This window comes from Durio zibethinus, chromosome 8 (assembly GCF_047325235.1).
Source record: "Durio zibethinus cultivar Kanyao isolate XHJ-2024 chromosome 8, ASM4732523v1, whole genome shotgun sequence".
Taxonomy (NCBI): Eukaryota; Viridiplantae; Streptophyta; class Magnoliopsida; order Malvales; family Malvaceae; genus Durio; species Durio zibethinus.
The window spans coordinates 16,682,501-16,700,127 of NC_143169.1; the positions used below are offsets into that span (position 1 = coordinate 16,682,501).

The following is a 17,627-nucleotide window of genomic DNA, read 5'->3' on the forward strand; positions in this document are numbered from 1 at the left end:
GTACGCGTTGGCCCAGAACATCTAAGGGCATCATAGACCTATTATTGCCTCAAACTTCCTTAGCCTAAGCGGCCATAGTCCTTCTAAGAAGCTAGCCATGAAGGATCACCTCTGCATAGCTAGTTAGAAGGCTGAGGCTTGAGGCTACCGCTCGCACCAAGGCCTATCATGTGCCGATAGTGGTCGAGGCAACTGTCAGTGTCACAGGCTCTAACCTTACACTCAGAATCCGTGTGGCCTTAGGCTTGGAATCTCCTCCTTTATGCCTAAGTCAGCCTAAAACACAAGCGTACGGGCACTAGAACAATGGGAAGGGCTGATTACGCAAGTTAAAGAGAAGTAGGATAACATGGCAAAATGTTGGAAATGCTCTTGTATTCATTGAAGCAAAAGTGTTTAATGGTGTACAAATGAGGGTAGAGTAGCCCTCTAATTATAGTTGAGGCTCCAGCTTACACTTAATGGCAATATCCCTAAAATAAAGGCTAAATTCATGGGATTATACAGATTACAATCAATCAGGATTATAACTCTTGATTTCTAGGGTCAACCAAATCTGTCTGCTGATCCTGCATGCTTCCAGAAGCTTTCTTTGCGTGTCCAGCACCTTGAGCCCTTTTGGATGTGGTGCGAGCAGCTTGTATGCCAGGCCTTGGCCTCACGGGCTGGCCTGCAAGCTGGGCGGGCGTTCTGACCTCGTCTCTTAGGCGTTGAACGCAAATACCCGCCAATGCGCCTAGTCTGTGGGCCTCAACCTCTGGCTCGCCTGCTGGTGCACCTGATGTGCCTGGCGCACCCACCCAGGGCGTGACATTCTCCCCCACCTCATTGCGCAATGCCTTCATTGTGTCTTCTGCATGGTACTGCTTGATCCAATCCCCGAACTGCCATAAGTCATTTGCTGGTTCCCAGCTTGCCTCACTATCTGAAAGTCTCTTCCAGCGCACCAAGTACTCTTGTCTTGGCTAATAGTTTTTCTATCTCACCTCTCGGTCAGCTACGATGCTGTGGACCTCCTTCTCATATGAGGCCCTTGCTCCCAATGGTGCATGCTTTGACTCTGCCCATCCTGGATCTCCCTCATCTTCATGGAATGGCTTAAGCATGCTTACATGGAGCACCGGGTGTACCCTCGATTTGGGTGGCATATCCAGCTTGTAGGCAACCTTGCCTACCCTCTTGACTACTCGAAAAGGTCCCTCATACCTCTAGACTAGGCCTTTGTGTAGCCCCCTATGTCACACAATGGAATGTAGCTTCACCAACAACAAGTCTCTAACCTAGAACTACACGTCCCACCTATTCTGGTCTGCCCACTTCTTCGACCTCTTGGCCGCCTTGTGTAGACAAACTCTAGCCAAGTCAGTTTGCTCCTGCCATGCCTTGGCAAACTTGTATGCTGCTGGATTCGGCCCTGTATAACCTACAGCAATCGAACCGGGTGTTAGTGGTTGTTGCCCTGTCACAACCTCAAATGGGCTCCGGTTCATTACCTTGCTCCTTTGTAAGTTGTAAGAAAATTGTGCAACATCTAGCAGCTTTGGCCAGTCCTTTTGTGTGCCACTCACATAGTGCCTAAGGTAGAGCTCCAATAGTCCATTCACTTGTTCTATCTGCCCATCGGTCTACGGATGCATGCTACTGGAAAAGTTTAAGTCTGACCCCAACAGCTTGAACAACTTAGTCTAGAACCTACCTGTGAAACGCCCGTCCCGATCACTAACAATGGTCTTCGACACTCCCCAGTACTTAACCATGTTCTTGAAGAACAATCGAGCTGCCTTCTCGGCTGGGCACTCCTTGGTTGCTGGAATGAAGATTCCATACTTGGAAAACCTGTCCACCACTACCATGATGCTTCCAAACCCTTCTGCTTTGGGTAGACCGACTATAAAGTCCAGAGAAACACTCTACTATGGTCACTCTTGCACTGGCAATGGCTCCAAGAGACACCCTGGTTTCTTGAGCTCTACCTTGTCCTGTTGGCACACAAGACAAGTCTTCACAAAGGCCTTCACATCGTCCCTCATGTGCGGCCAGTAGTACCAGTCCTCGATCAACGCCAAGGTGCAGCTCACTCTTAGATGTCCAGTCCACCTTGAGTCATGACATTCTTGCAAAACTTCTTTGTGGAGCTTTCTGTGCTATGACACAAATAGTCTATTGCCACTGGTGTACAACAAGCCATCCTGCAACCAAAACTACCTAGTCTTACCTTACTGGGCATACTCCATAAGAGCTTTGGTTGTAAGATCATGCGCAAGTCCCTCCTTGATGCGCGACACTAGTGATCCCTCTGGTTGGCTAATGGTAGCAAGGTTAGCCATCCTACTCAGGGCGTCTGCCACTAGGTTCACCCACCCCAACTTGTACTCCATTTGGAAATCAAATTCTGTAAGAAAATCTTGCCATCTCACTTGCTTGGGGGATAGCTTCTTCTACGTCTGGAAGTAGCTGGTCACCACATTGTCCATCCTAACCATGAACCTTGACCCCAACAGGTAATGACTCCAAGTGCGCAAGCAGTGCACCATTGCAGTCATCTCTTTCTCTTGGACCCTGTACTTACGTTCAGTCTCGTTCAGCTTCCTACTCTTGAACGTGACTGGACGTCCCTCCTGCATCAACATGCCCCTTATGGCAAAGTCCGATGCGTTCGTATGCACCTCATACGGCTTGCCATGGTCTGGCAAGGCCAAGACTGGCTCCTCGATCACAGCCTGTTTCAACCTGTCAAAGGCTTCTTGGCACCCTACACTCTACTCCTATGCTCTCCCTTTCTTGAGCAAGTCAGTCAATGGCGTGGCTATTGATGAAGTGCCTGTAGTAGTTAACCAACCCAAGGAATGACCTCAACTCAGTGACCTTGGTTGGTGGTTGCCACTCTAAGATGGCATGCACCTTACCTTCTTCCATGCGTATCCTGCCACCTCCCACTATGTGGCCAAGGAACGGGATCTCCTGCTGGGCAAATGAGCACTTTTCCCTCCTGACAAACAGCTTGTGCACCCACAACACCTTGAACACCTGTCTCAAGTGGTCTACATGCTCTTCCAAAGTCTGGCTGTAGATCACAATGTCATCCAAATAAACCATAAAAAATCGATCAAGGAACGACTGAAGTACCTTGTTCATAAGGGTGCAGAATGTTGTTGGGGCATTCGTGAGTCCGAAAGGCATCACCAAGAGCTCATACGAACCATGCTTAGTGACACATGCTATCTTTGGCTCATCTCTCTCCGTGATCCTAACTTGATAGTAGCCCAACCTCAAATCCAGCTTGCTGAACCACCTTGCACTCCCAAGTTGATCGAACAAGTCACAATGAGTGGCATGGGGTACTTGTTCTTGATGGTCAACTTGTTCAAAGCCTGGTAGTCTATGCACAGCTACAACGACCCATCATGCTTGTGCTGGAATAGAATCGATACACCACAGGGTGCCTTCGATGGCCTGATGAAGCTAGCATCAACTAACTCTTTGAGTTGCTTCCTCAACTCCTCCAACTCTGGTGGAGACATTCGATATGGGGCTCTAGCTAGTGGCTTGGCCTCGGACACCAGCTCGATCTTATGGTCCACCTCCCTTTTAGGTGGTAGCTTGCTAGGTGGCTTTGTGGGGATCACATTACTAAAGGTCTTTAGCACCTTTAGCACCTTTAGCACCTCCAAGGGTGACTCGGTCTCCTTCTCCCTTGGCTTATCATATTTCAAGGCTGCCAAGAAGGTGTCTTCTTCCCTGATTACCGCCTTGGCAAATTGGATGGCTGACCCCACCCACGACCCAACTCTAGACCCTCTCCTCAATGGCACTAGGCATTGGCATCGTGCATCCAAGATGCAAACACAATCGGCAAAAGGCATAAGAAGGGTGTTAATCCGAACAAGGAAATTCAACCCAATCACAAACTCATAGTCGTCAAAGGGTATTACCTCTATGGTCTCCTTACCTTTCCAGTCTCTAAGCTACAACTCCACTCCCCGTGCTACTCCAATGGCTGAAACCTCCTTGGAGTTCACCATTTTTATGGTATCAGTCCCTTTCTGCACCTTTAGTCTGAGCTTTCGGTCTCCATCACCTAAAATAAAAAGATGTGAGGTACTTGTATCCACCAGTCCGCTTACCTTCTGACCCGCAACCATCAGATTTGCAAACATCAAGCCCTTTGGCTTGTGGCTTCCCTTACTCTGGATAGCATTAAGCACCAACGACCAAAGCTTTGTTGCCCCTGACTCTGCCTCCTTGTCAGACTCCTTGTCTACAGTAGCCAGCTTGCCCTTTTGTGGGTAATTACGTGCTATATGGCTCCCTCCACATAGGTAGCATGCTAGTGGCTCTCGGTCCCCTTTTGCTTTCCACTTGCCTGCTGGTGGTTTCCTCTCGCCATCCTTAGTTGAACGATCTTAGTCTCCATCCTTGGACTCTAGGTCACTATCCATCCCCTTAGACTATTTCTTTCGGTCCCTATCGTCCCTGCCCTTACCCTTGGGCCTGGAAGACTCGAACTTGTTCAGAGGCTTAAACTCTATCAAGGCCTTGGTAGTAGTCATGGCTTTAGCCAAGTCATGAACTCCCCTCCGTTGTAGCTCATGCTTCACCCACGATTTTAGCCCATCCATGAAAGCAAATAAGGTGTCCTTCTCATCAAGATCTGAGATCTATAGCATCAGTTTAGAGAATTTTTAGACATACTCCCTTATGTCCCCTTGTTGGCTAAGCCGACGTAACTTTGCCCGCGCCTTATCATCGACATACTCCAGGTAAAATTGCTCTCTGAACTCTTTTTGGAACTCTGCCCAAGTTCCAATCTTGGCATTCCCACACCTGACATCATCACACCTATGCCTCCACCACAATAAGGCTACATCAGTGAGATACATAGCAGTGGTGCTTACCTTTATCGCCTCATCTTGCATACCCATGGCCTGAAAGTACTGCTTTATACCCCAAAGGTAGTTGTCTACTTCCTTGGCCACCCTAGTCCTCGTAAACTCCTTAGGCTTGGGGACATCCAATCTGGACTTGGACACTCCAGCAAACATGCGAATCCCAATGGCAGTCTTGCAAGCAATGAGCTCATTGGTAAGCTTCTCTATCCGCTGGCGCATGGCCTCCATGCCATCTCACAAGGTCAGCACTTCAACCTCCAAGGCCCCATTCTTTCGGGTGAACACGTCCAAGGCTTTGTTGAGAGCAGCTTCCAGCTCATTTTGGATCTCTTCCCCTATGGAGTCTAACGATGCAATGTGAGTCTCTACCTCCTCAAGCTTCTCCCCCATGTCACACATGGTCACCTCTACCTTGGCCAGCCTACCATCCATGGTAGACTAGATATCTCTAGAAATGGCTTTCCTACCTTTTCCACGCCCATGCTCCTAGGCCTTTGGTTATTGGTTAGCAGCGTCACTTTGGGATGCCATCTCTTCAATCATGATCTAACTTGCACAACACAAACACGTAGAATCGAACTTGCTCTGATACCAACTGTTATGGGCTCTAACCTTAGACTCAGAATTCGTGCGGCGTTAGGCATGGAATCTCCTCCTTTATGCCTAAGTCAACCTAAAACACAAGCGTGCAGGCACTAGAACAATGGGAAGGGCTAATTACGCAAGTTAAAGAGAAACAGGATAACAAGACAGAATGCTAGAAATGCTCTTGTATTCACTAAAACAGAAGTGTTTGATGGTGTACAAATGAGGGTGGAGCAACCCTTTATTTATAGTTGAGGCTCCAGCTTACACTTAATGGCAATATCCCTAGAATAAAGGCTAAAATCATGGGATTATATAGATTCCAATCAATCAGGATTATAATTCCTGATTTCTCAGGTCAACTAATTCTGCTTGCTGATCCTGCATGCTTCCAGAAGCTTTCCTTACGTGTCCAGCACCTTGGGCCCTTCTGGATGTGGTGCGGGTAGCTTCTATGCCAGGCCTTGGCCTCATGGGCTGGCCTGCAAGCTGGGTGGGCGTTCTGACCTCGTCTCCTAGGCCTTGCGTGCAAATACCCACCAGTGCACCTGGTCTACGGGCCTCAACCTCTGGCTCGCCTGTTGGTGTGCCTGATGTGCCTGATGCACCCGCTCAAGGTGTGACACCAGCACCAAGGCCTAGCATGTGCCGATGGTGTTCGACGCAACCACCCGCACCAGGGGCCATCTTGTGCCGATGGTGGTCGAGGCAACCGCACGCACCAGGGGTCGACTAGTGCCGATGGTGCTCGAGGCAACTGCCCGCACCAATGCCCGACACGTGCCGATGGTGTTCGAGGCAATCACCTACACGATGGGCCATCTTCTACCGATGGTGTTGAGGTAACTACTCACACCAAGGCCCAGCATGTGTCGATGGTGTTCGACATAACTGCCCACACCAGGGGCCATCTTAAAACGATGGTGGTCGAAGCAATCACCTGCACCAAGGGACGGTTGGTGCCGATGGTGCTCGAGGCAATGGCTCGCACCAAGGCTCGGCACGTGCCACTGGTGTTCAAGGTAACCGCCCGTAGCAAGACTCAGCATGTGTTGATGGTGGTCAAGGCAACCGCCCGCACCATGACCCAGCATGTGTCGATGGTGTTCAATGTAACCGGGCCATCTTGTGCCGATGGTGGTCAAGGTAACCACCAGCACTAAGGGTCGACATGTGCCAATGGTGATCGAGGCAACCGCCTGCACCAGGGCCCAGGATGTATCGATGGCGGTCGAGGTAAGTGCCCATACCAAAGGGCAACCTGTGCCGATGATGGTCAATGCATGTGCCATCACCATGCGCCATCATGTGCCATTGATGGTCGAGGCCTTGGCCGAAGTTTGATTTTGAGCCACGATGCACATGCTGGGCTCGGGTATGTGCTAATGCCACATTTTTTTCACCCGAGGCACCATCGTCGGAGAACCTGACCGACGGCATTAGGGGTTTCGACGATTAGGGGAGGTTGGGGGGTGTGAGCAAATGATGTGCGATGGGTGCTAGTAATTGGCCCTTATATTGGCTCCCTATCCCTCATCTAACCTCGAGAACTCATACCCCCTTAAAGAGCATTTGAGATTTTATAGGTTTGCTGCCAGTAGCCATTCAAGTGTCTAAAATGGGGACACTTTTTTCAAATGGTCACAAAATCTTCTCCACTTCGAGTTTTTAGCTGAAATTTTTTATGCATGCCAACAAAAGTACAAGGATCACGTCTACATAATTTGGGGCTGCACCTATGACACGTGCCCTTGGGGGCTATGGGCCCCTACTGTGGGTCGACAATCGGGCGGCAGGCACGCACATCGCTTTTTGCCCAAATTTTGACTTAGAGGCGTTCAGTCATAATCCAAGCACGGTAGCTTTGCGCCACTAGCTTTTCAACTGAGCGTGATGACCAATTATGCGAATCAACGGTTCCTTTCGTACTAGGTTGAATTGCTATTACGACACCGCCATTAGTAGGGTAAAACTAACCTATCTCACGACGGTCTAAACCCAGCTCACGTTCCCTATTGGTTGGTGCACAATCCAACACTTGGTGAATTCTGCTTCACAATGATAGGAAGAGTCGACATCGAAGGATCAAAAAGCAACATCGCTATTAACGCTTGGCTGCCACAAGCCAGTTATCCCTGTGGTAACTTTTTTGACACCTCTAGCTTCAAATCTTGAAAGTCTAAAGGATCGATAGGCCAGGCTTTCACTGTTCGTATTTGTACTGGAAATCAGAATCAAACGAGCTTTTACCCTTTTGTTCCATAAGAGATTTCTGTTCTCGTTGAGCTCATCTTAAGACACCTGCGTTATCCTTTAACAGATGTACTACCCCAGCCAAACTCCCCACTTGACAATGTTTTCCACCTGGATTGACCGGTCGAGGATGGCCTTGGGTCCAAAAGAAAGGGTCGTGCCCCACCTCTGATTCACGAAATAAGTAAAATAACTTTAAAAGTAATGGTATTTCAATTTCCCTCGGGGGCTCCCACTTATCCTACACCTCTCATGTCATTTCACAAAGTCGGACTAGAGTCAAGCACAACAGGGTCTTCTTTCCCCGTTGATTCCACCAAGCCCATTCCCTTGGCCGTGGTTTCATTGGATAATAGACAGGGACAGTGGGAATCTCATTAATCCATTCATGCGTGTCACTAATTAGATGACGAGGCATTTGGCTACCTTAAGAGAGTCATAATTACTCTCGTCGTTTACTCGTGCTTGGTTGAATTTCTTCACTTTGACATTTAGAGCACTGGGCAGAAATCACATTGCATGAGCATCCGTAGGGACCATCGCAATGCTTTGTTTTAATTAAACAGTCAGATTCCCCTTGTTCGTACCAGTTTTGAGTCGACTGTTCATCACTTGGGGAAGGCCCCTGAGGGAGCCGTTCCTAGTCCGACCCTCGACTGACATGCGATGACCCACTCTCACCGTGGGAGTAGCTCAAACAGTGCACCGATAGTCGATGGGTTCGGGACTGGGACCTCCGTGCCCAACCCTCAAAGCCAATCCTTTTCCTGAGGTTATGGATCCATTTTGCCGACTTCCCTTGCCTACCTTGTTCCATCAACCAGAGGCTGTTCACCTTGGAGACCTGATGCGGTTACAAGTATAACTGGGCACAGACAGCACTCGGTCCTCTCGATTTTCAAGGGCCACCGGGGGTGCACCAGACACCACGCGATGTGCGATGCTCTTTCGACCGCTAGACCCTACCTCTAGCTGAGCTGTATGCAGGGTAGGCAGGCCGTTAAATAGAAAAGATAACTCTTCTCGATGCCCCCGTCGACGTCTCTGGACTCCCTAACATTGCCATCAGCCATCGTGTCTCGATTTAGGAATTTTAACCCAATTCCCTTTTGAAGCTCACGCGGGATTCGCTGTCGGATGGGCTTCCCCCGTCTCTTAGGATTGACTAACCCATGTGCAAGTGCCGTTCGCATGGAACCTTTCCCCTCGTCGACCTTCAAAGTTTTCATTTGAATATTTGCTACTGCCACCAAGATCTGAACCGACAGTCACTTCACCCGGGCTTGTTCCATTGGTTTTGCAATGACCGCCATGCCCTCATACTCATCGAGGCCTGGCCCTTGCCCCGACAATCGGGTATAGGTCACGCGCTTAAGCACCATCCATTTTCGAGGCAAGTTGATTCGACGGGTGAGTTGTTACACACTCTTTAGCGAATTTCGACTTCCATGACCACCATCCTGCTGTCTTATTCGACCAACACCCTTTGTGGGTTCTAGGTTAGTGCGCAGTTGGGCACCGTAACCTGACTTTTGGTTCATCCCACATCGCCAATTCCGTTTACCAAAAATGGCCCACTTGGAGCTCTAGATTTTGTGGTGCGGCTCAACGAAGCAGTCGTGCTGTCCTACCTATTTAAAGTTTGAGAATAGATCGAGGGCGTTGCGCCCCCGATGCCTCTAATCATTGGCTTTACCCGATGAACTCGAGGGGGGCTCCAGCTATCCTGAGGGAAACTTCGGAGGGAACCAGCTACTAGATGGTTTGATTAATCTTTCACCCCTATACCCAAGTCAGACGAACAATTTGCACATCAGTATCACTGCGGGCCTTCACCAGAGTTTCCTCTGGCTTCGCCCTGCTCAGGCATAGTTCACCATCTTTCGGGTCTCAACGGGCATGCTCGCACTCAAACCCTTCTCAGAAGATCAAGGTCAGTTGGCAGTGCACCTGTGAGGGATCCTGCCAATCAGCTTCCTTGTGCCTTACTGGTTTCCTAGCCCGTTGACTCGCATGCATGTCAAACTCTTTGGTCCGTGTTTCAAGACGGGCTGGATGGAGAGCCTACAGGTCGACGCCTAGAGCATGCTGGTGCCGAGGCATGTCGAGATGGTGCGTGCTGCATTCCACTTTCATGGCGACGACGTCTCCGTGGGCACATTAAAAGCACGGGCTTGGGCCACCACCGTGACCCGCATCGGTCCATGCCTCGAGCCGATCGACGGATCGGCTCTCGCTGTTCCACATCCGACTGGGGCGCATCGCTGGCCCCAATCCGCTTCCCTCCTGACAATTTCAAGCACTCTTTGACACTCTTTTCAAAATCTTTTTCATTTTTCCCTTACGGTACTTGTTCGCTATCGATCTCTCGCCCGTATTCAGCCCTGGACAGAATTTACCGCCCGATTAGGGCTGCATTCCCAGACAACCCAACTCGCGGATAGTGCCTCATAGTGCGACAGGGTCTGGGCACAACGGGGCACTCACCCTCTTCGACGCCCCTTTCCAGGGGACTTGGGCCTGGTCTGCTACTAAGGACGTTTCTCCAAACTATAATTCGGACGCCAGGGGCACCCGATTCTCAAGCTGGGTTCTTCTCGGTTCACTCACCGTTACAAGGGGAATCCTGGTAAGTTTTTTTTCCTCTGCTTATTGATATGCTTACACTCAACGGGTGATCCTGCCTGACCTGGAGTCGTGACGCGAGCATTGACCGAGTGATACGGGGGGTCTGAAACGGTTCGGATGGACAACGAGTGCGCGTCACAGGGGATGAGGCACGTCGAGAGCTCTACCACTGAGGGTCACGGCGCTGTCATTACTGGGGACTCATTTTTGGGCCTACCATGATCAACGGGATAGCGGGAGGCCATCTTTTGCCTGCCCCCTTCCCCAATAGCCCGACGGGGGGGAGGGGGGCGATGGTGCATGACACCCAGGCAGGCGTGCCGTCGACCTAATGGGTTAGGGTGCAACTTGCGTTCAAAGACTCAATGGTTCACGGGATTCTGTAATTCACACCAAGTATCGCATTTCACTACGTTCTTCATTGATGTGAGAGCTGAGATATCTGTTGCCGATAGTCGTTCAATTTTTTTATGACAAAAAGAGTCACAGTGCCACCCACGCACGCACCACGGACAGGATGGCGACAGCGCGCGTGCTCTATTTTCGTTTTGATTCCTTGGTGTGATTCGTGTCGGGGGTTCGTTGTTCGACAGTGGGCGAGATGATGCCGATCGTTTCGCTCACCCCGTAAGGGAGATAGAGCGATCGTTGCCCTCGCCTAGGGCTGGAGGGGGCTCGGGGCGTAGGGGCACCCTCGCCTCTTTGGTGTTTCGTTAACATGTCCGTAGGTCATCCATCGAGCGGGGTTTCGACAATGATCCTTCCACAGGTTCACTTACAGAAACCTTGTTACGACTTCTCCTTCCTCTAAATGATAAAGTTCAGTGGACTTCTCGTGATGTCGTGGGTGGTGGACCGTCCACGTCGTCATGATCCAAACACTTCATCAGACCATTCAATTGGTAGCAACGATGTGCGATGTGTACAAAGGGTAGGGACGTAGTCAGCGCGAGCTGATGACTCACGCTTACTAGGAATTCCTCGTTGAAGACCAACAATTGCAATGATCTATCCCCATCATGATGAAATTTCAAAGATTACCTGGGCTTGTCGGCCAAGGTTATAGACTCGTTGATTACATCAGTGTAGCGCCCGTCCGGACATGTTATTGCCTGAAACTTCCTTGGCCTAAGCGACCATAGTCCTTCTAAGAAGCTAGCCATGAAGGATCACCTCCGCGTAGCTAGTTAGTAGGCTGAGGTCTCATTCGTTAATAGAATTAACCAGACAAATCGCTACACCAACTAAGAACAGCCTTGCACCACCACCTATAGAATAAAGAAAGAGCTCTTAGTTTGTCAATCCTTACTATGTCTGGACCTGGTAAATTTCCCTATGTTAAGTCAAATTAAGCCGTAGGCTCCACTCCTGGTGGTGCCCTTCCATCAATTTCTTTAAGTTTCAGCCTTGTGACCATACTCCCTCCGAAACCCAAAGACTTTGATTTCTCATAAGATGTCGGCAGAGTCTTAAAAGTAACATCTGTCGATCTCTGGTCAGCATCGTTTATGGTTGAGACTAGGACAGTATCTAATCATCTTCGAGCCCCCAACTTTCATTCTTGTTTAATGAAAACATCCTTGGCAAATGCTTTCGCAGTTGTTCATCTTTCATAAATCCAAGAATTTCACCTCTGACTATGAAATACGAATGCCACCGACTGTTCCTATTAATCATTACTCCGATCATGAAGGCCAACACAACAGGACCTAAATCTTATGATGTTATCCCATGCTAATGTATACAAGCGTAGGCCTGCTTTGAACACTCTAATTTCTTCAAAGTAACAGCATCGGAGGAACAACTCGGGTAATTAAGTCCAAGAGCACATCATCGATAGTAGGGACGAGTAGATCGGTGCTCACTGTAAGGTAGACCGGATGACCCAACCCTAGTTCCAACTACGAGCTTTTTAACTGCAACAACTTAAATATACATTATTGAAGTTGGAATTACCACGACCGCTGGCACCAGACTTGCCCTCCAATGGATCCTCGTTAAGGGATTTAGATTGTACTCATTCCAATTACCAGACTCATGGAGCCCGGTATGGTTATTTATTGTTACCACCTCTCCGTGTCAGGATTGGGTAATTTACGTGCCTGCTGCCTTCCTTGGATGTGGTAGCTGTTTCTTAGGCTCCCTCTCCTGAATCAAACCCTAATTCTCTGTCACCTGTCACCACCATAGTAGGCCACTATCCTACCATCGAAAGTTGATAGGGCAAATTTTTGAATGATGCGTCACCGGTACAAAGGCCGTGCGATCCATCAAGTTATTATGAATCATCAGAGCAACGGGCATAGCCCGCATCGACCTTTTATCTAATAAATGCATCCCTTCCAGAAGTCGGGGTTTGTTGCACATATTAGATTTAAAATTACTATGGTTATCCAAGTAGTAGATATCATCAAACAAACTATAACTAATTTAATGAGCCATTGTAGTTTCACAGTCTGAACTAGTTCATACTTACACATGCATGGCTTAATCTTTGAGACAAGCATATGACTACTGGCAAGATTAACCAGGTAGCATTCTTTTGGGACGTTGGCACCGGGTGGGCCTCGACGCATCGATCGAACGATGGAGAGAGCCTGACGCGGAGCGCAAGTCATGTGTGTAGAGCACGTGAAATGCATAGCATTGGACGAACGGGGGTCGAGAGCCCGTGCCCGCTAAATGTTTCACATCCAAGAGCACGATCGAACGCCGGTGCACCAATGCGGCCACAGAGGATTGGGTGGCACGCTTGGGACATCGGCCATGATTGACGTCCGACCCGTGGCCCCTCGGGACACAAGACGGATGAGGGATGGTGAGACATCTAATTTCCATCGATTCAGGTATGCAACACAGGATCCCAATCGTGCCCCCCTAGGTACGATGATCGTATGGAAAGAGATTGAAGACGATGATAGGTCGACAGTTCGATGCACAGAGCACGGAGCTTGCCCACATGCACAACCATAGCACCACTCATATGCCCATTACATACAAGTGGCAGCATCCACACACGTCGGTCCACAACCCACTCGATCGATTACTCGATGAACGAGCAGAGGAAATGACGTACGAGGCCACGCCACAACCGCTTGGCATGAGAAAAACATGAGCAAGGGCCACGAGACTACCCCTACCATCCGACAGGCAACAACAAAGCAACACCACCAATGCTTGGCCTAGCCAGGACCGCACGCGTGAGCTCCGCTGACACCACCCCAGGGGGACATTACCCAATTCAAGGACTTGTTCTTGGGGTCTCAGGTAGCATCGACTGCGTGCACGACCTCGTCGAGGCCTAGGCATTTTTATGGTCGACGAGAAGGGACTGCGAGATCGTCAAATACCGAGAGACCTGGTCGAGCCAAGCCTGCAACCGTGACTTCTGCTCGCACCACCCTAGGGAGCCATTGCTCGATTCAGGGACTTGGTCTGGGGTCTAGGGCAGGATCCATTGCATGCATGGGTTCAAGCTCAGCTCCCTTTTTTTGCATGCACGCCAACCGATCGAGGCCATGGGCACCTGCCAGTCACCAGAGCAACCAGTCGTCGAACAAAACGACCAAAAGACTTGCACATCTTGTATTTCACTCGAGGGACATTACCCTAGGTGTACGTAATGGGAGGCCCATCATGCACTCCTACTCCCCCTGTGGGGGGAAAAAAGTGGTGTCAGACCACCACCCCCTAAAGAGCATTAGAGATTTTACAGATATCCTACCAGTAGACGTTAAAGTGTCTGAAATGGGGACACTTTTTCCAAACAGGCATATCCCGCACCGAGGGTGAGCAGGTGCGGATAGTGGTTAGGGTATGTGCCCGCACCAAGGGCCAGCGCGTGTCGATGATGGTTGATGCGACTGCCTGCACCAAGGGCCAGCGTGTGTCGATGGTGGTCGAGGCAACCGCCCACACCAGCTCGAGGCATGTGCCTACACCAAGGCCCAGCATGTGCCGAGGGTGTTCGATGTGACCGCCCGCACCAGGGGCCATCTTCTATCGATGGTGGTCGAGGCAAGAGCCTGCACTAAGGGCCGACTTATGCCGATGGTGGTCGAGGCAACCACCCATACCAAGGACCATCTTCTATTGATGGTGGTCGAGGTAACCGCCCGTACCAAGGCCTAGCACATGCCGATGGTGTTCGAGGTAACCGCCCACACCAAGGGCTAGCTTGTATCGATGGTGCTCGAGGCAATCGCCCGCACTAAGGCCCAGCACGTGTCGATGGTGTTCGAGGCAACCGCTCGTACTAGGGGCTAGGATGTGCCGATGGTGTTCGACGCAACTGCTCGTACCAGGGGCCATCTTCTACCAATGGTGGTTGAAGAAAGAGCCCACACCAAGGGCCATCTTCTACCGATGGTGGTCAAGGCAACCGCCAACACTGAGGCCCAGCATGTGCCAATGGTGTTCAAGGCAACAGCCCGCACTAGGGGCCAGCATGTGCCAATGGTGTTCGACATAATTGCCCGCATCAGGGGCCATCTTTTTCCAATGGTGGTTGAGGTAAGAGCCCACACAAAGGGCGAGGATGTGCCGATGGTGCTCGAGGCAACCGCCAGTACCAAGGCCTAGCACGTGCCGATGGTGTTTGAGGTAACCACCCGCACCAAGGCCAAGCATGTGCCGATGATGGTCGAGGCAACCGCCAGTGTCATGGGCTCTGACCTTAGACTCAGAATCCGTGTGGCCTTAGGCTTGGAATCTCTTCCTTTATGCCTAGGTCAGCCTAAAACACAAGCATGCGGGCACTAGAACAATGGGAAGGGTTGATTACGCAAGTTAAAGAGAAACAGGATAACAAGGCAGAATGCTGGAATATGCTATATATTCACTGAAATAGAAGTGTTTGATGGTGTACAAATGAGGGTGGAGTAGCCTTCTATTTATAGTGGAGGCTCCAGTTACACTTAATGGCAATATACCTAGAATAAAGGCTAAAATCATGGGATTATACAAATTACAATCAATCAGGATTATAACTCCTGATTTCTAGGGTCAACCAAATCTGCCTGCTAATCTTGCATACTTCTAAAAGCTTCCTTTCCTTGTCCAGCACCTTGGGCACTTCTGGATGTGGTACGGGCAGTTTGTATGCCAGGCCTTGGCCTCACGGGCTGCCTGCAAGCTGGGCAAGCAATTTGACCTCGTCTTCTAGGTCTTGCGTGCAAATACCCGCCAGTGTGCCTGGTCTGTGGGCCTCAACCTTTGGCTCACCTACTGGTGTGCCTGATGTGCTTGGCGTGCCTGGCCAAGACGTGACATTCTCCCCTACCTGATTGTGCAACACCCTCATTGCATCTTCTGCATGGTACTACCCGATTTGGTCCCCAAACTGCCATAAGTCCTCTGCTGGTTCCTAGCTCACCTCACTATCTAGAAGTCCCTTCCAACGTACCAAGTACTCTTGTCTTGGTTGATAGTTCTTCCATCTCATCTCCCAGTTAGCTATGATGCTGTGGACCTCCTTCTCATATGAGGCCCTTGCTCCCAATGGTGCACGCTTTGATTCTGCCCGTCCTGGATCTCTCTCATCCTCATGGAATGGCTTCAGTATGCTCACATGGAACACCGGGTGTACCCTCAGCTTGGGTGACATATCTAGCTTATAGCCAACCTTGCCTACCCTCTTGACTACTCAGAAAGGTCCTCATACCTTCGGACTAGGCCTTTGTGTAGACCACTATGGCGCACAATGGGATGCAACTTCACCAACACCAAGTCTCCAACTTGAAACTGCACGTCCCGCCTATTCTAGTCTGCCCACTTTTTCGACCTCTTGGCCGCCTTGTGTAGACAAACTCTGGCCAAGTCAATTTTCTCCTGCCATAACTTGGCAAACTTGTAAGCTGTTGGATTCAGCCCTATATAACCTACAGCCTTCGAATCGGGTGTTAGTGGTTGTTGCCCTGTCACAACCTCAAATGGGCTCTAGTTCGTTGCCTCGCTCCTTTGCAAGTTGTAGGAAAACTGTGCAACATCTAGCAGCTTTGGCCAGTCCCTTGGTGTGGCACTCACATGTGCCTGAGGTAGACCTCCAATAGTCCATTCACACGTTCTGTCTACCCATCGGTCTGTGGATGCATGTTGGAGGAAAAGTTCAAGTTTGACCCCAATAGCTTGAACAACTCAGTCCAGAACCTGCCCGTGAAATGCCCGTCCCGATCAGTAACAATGGTCCTTGGCACTCCCTAGTACTTAACCATGTTCTTCAGGAACAATCGAGCTACCTCCTCGGCTGGGCACTCCTTGGTTGCTGGAATGAAGATTCCATACTTGGAAAACCTATCCACCACTACCATGATGCTTCCAAACCCTTCTGCTTTGGGTAGATTGACTATGAAGTCCAGGGAAACACTCTCCCATGGTCATTTTGGCACTGGCAATGGCTTCAAGAGACCCCCTAATTTCTTAAGCTCCACTTTGTCCTATTGGCACACAAGACAAGTCTTCACATAGGCCTCCACATCATCCCTTATGTATGGCCAGTAGTACCGGTCCTCGATCAGGACCAAGGTGCGGCTCACTCCTAGGTGTCCAGCCCACCTTCAGTCATGACATTCTTGCAAAACTTCCTTGCGGAGCTTCCCGTGCTGCGACACAAACAATCTACTGCCCCTGGTGTACAACAAGCCATCCTGCAACCAAAACCACCGAGTCTTACCTTGTTACGCGTACTCCATAAGAGCCTTAGCTGTAGGATCATATGCAAGTCCCTCCTTGATGCACGGTACCAATGACCCTTCTAGTTGGCTAATGGCAGCAAGGTTAGCCTTGCTGCTCAGGGTGTCTGCCACTAGGTTCACCCGCCCCGACTTGTACTCCATCTGGAAATCAAATTCTGTAAGAAAATCTTACCATATCGCCTGCTTGGGGGATAGCTTCTTCTGCGTTTGAAAGTAGCTGGTGGCCACATTGTCCGTCCTAACCATGAACCTCAACCCTAACAGGTAATGGCACCAAGTGCGCAAGTAGTGCACCACTGCAGTTATCTCCTTCTCTTAGACCATGTACTTGTGTTCAGTCTCATTCAGCTTCTTGCTCTCAAACACGACTGGACGTCCCTCCTGCATCAACACGCCCCTTATGGCAAAGTCTGATGTGTCCGTATGCACCTCATATGGCTTGGCATGGTCTGGCAAGGCCAAGATTGGCTCCTCGATCACAGCCTGCATCAACCTGTCAAAGGTTTCCTGGCACCCTACGCTCTACTGCCATGTTCTCCCTTTCTTGAGCAAGTCAGTCAATGGCATGGCTATTGTTGAG

General features: G+C 50.0%; 2 non-coding genes and 1 pseudogene across 2 annotated transcripts; all 3 read right to left on the reverse strand.

Moving 5' to 3' along the window:
- Positions 1-7,098: 7,098 nt before the first annotated feature.
- On the reverse strand, positions 7,099-10,425 carry LOC149517415 (25S ribosomal RNA). The gene has a single exon (XR_016344406.1). It is a non-coding gene; the product is annotated as a 25S ribosomal RNA (ribosomal RNA).
- Positions 10,426-10,656: 231 nt separating this feature from the next.
- Positions 10,657-10,812, reverse strand: LOC149517416 (5.8S ribosomal RNA). Its single transcript, XR_016344770.1, has one exon. It is a non-coding gene; the product is annotated as a 5.8S ribosomal RNA (ribosomal RNA).
- A 295-nt stretch (positions 10,813-11,107) lies between these two features.
- LOC149517417 (18S ribosomal RNA) lies at positions 11,108-12,889 on the reverse strand (annotated as a pseudogene).
- Positions 12,890-17,627: the final 4,738 nt, after the last annotated feature.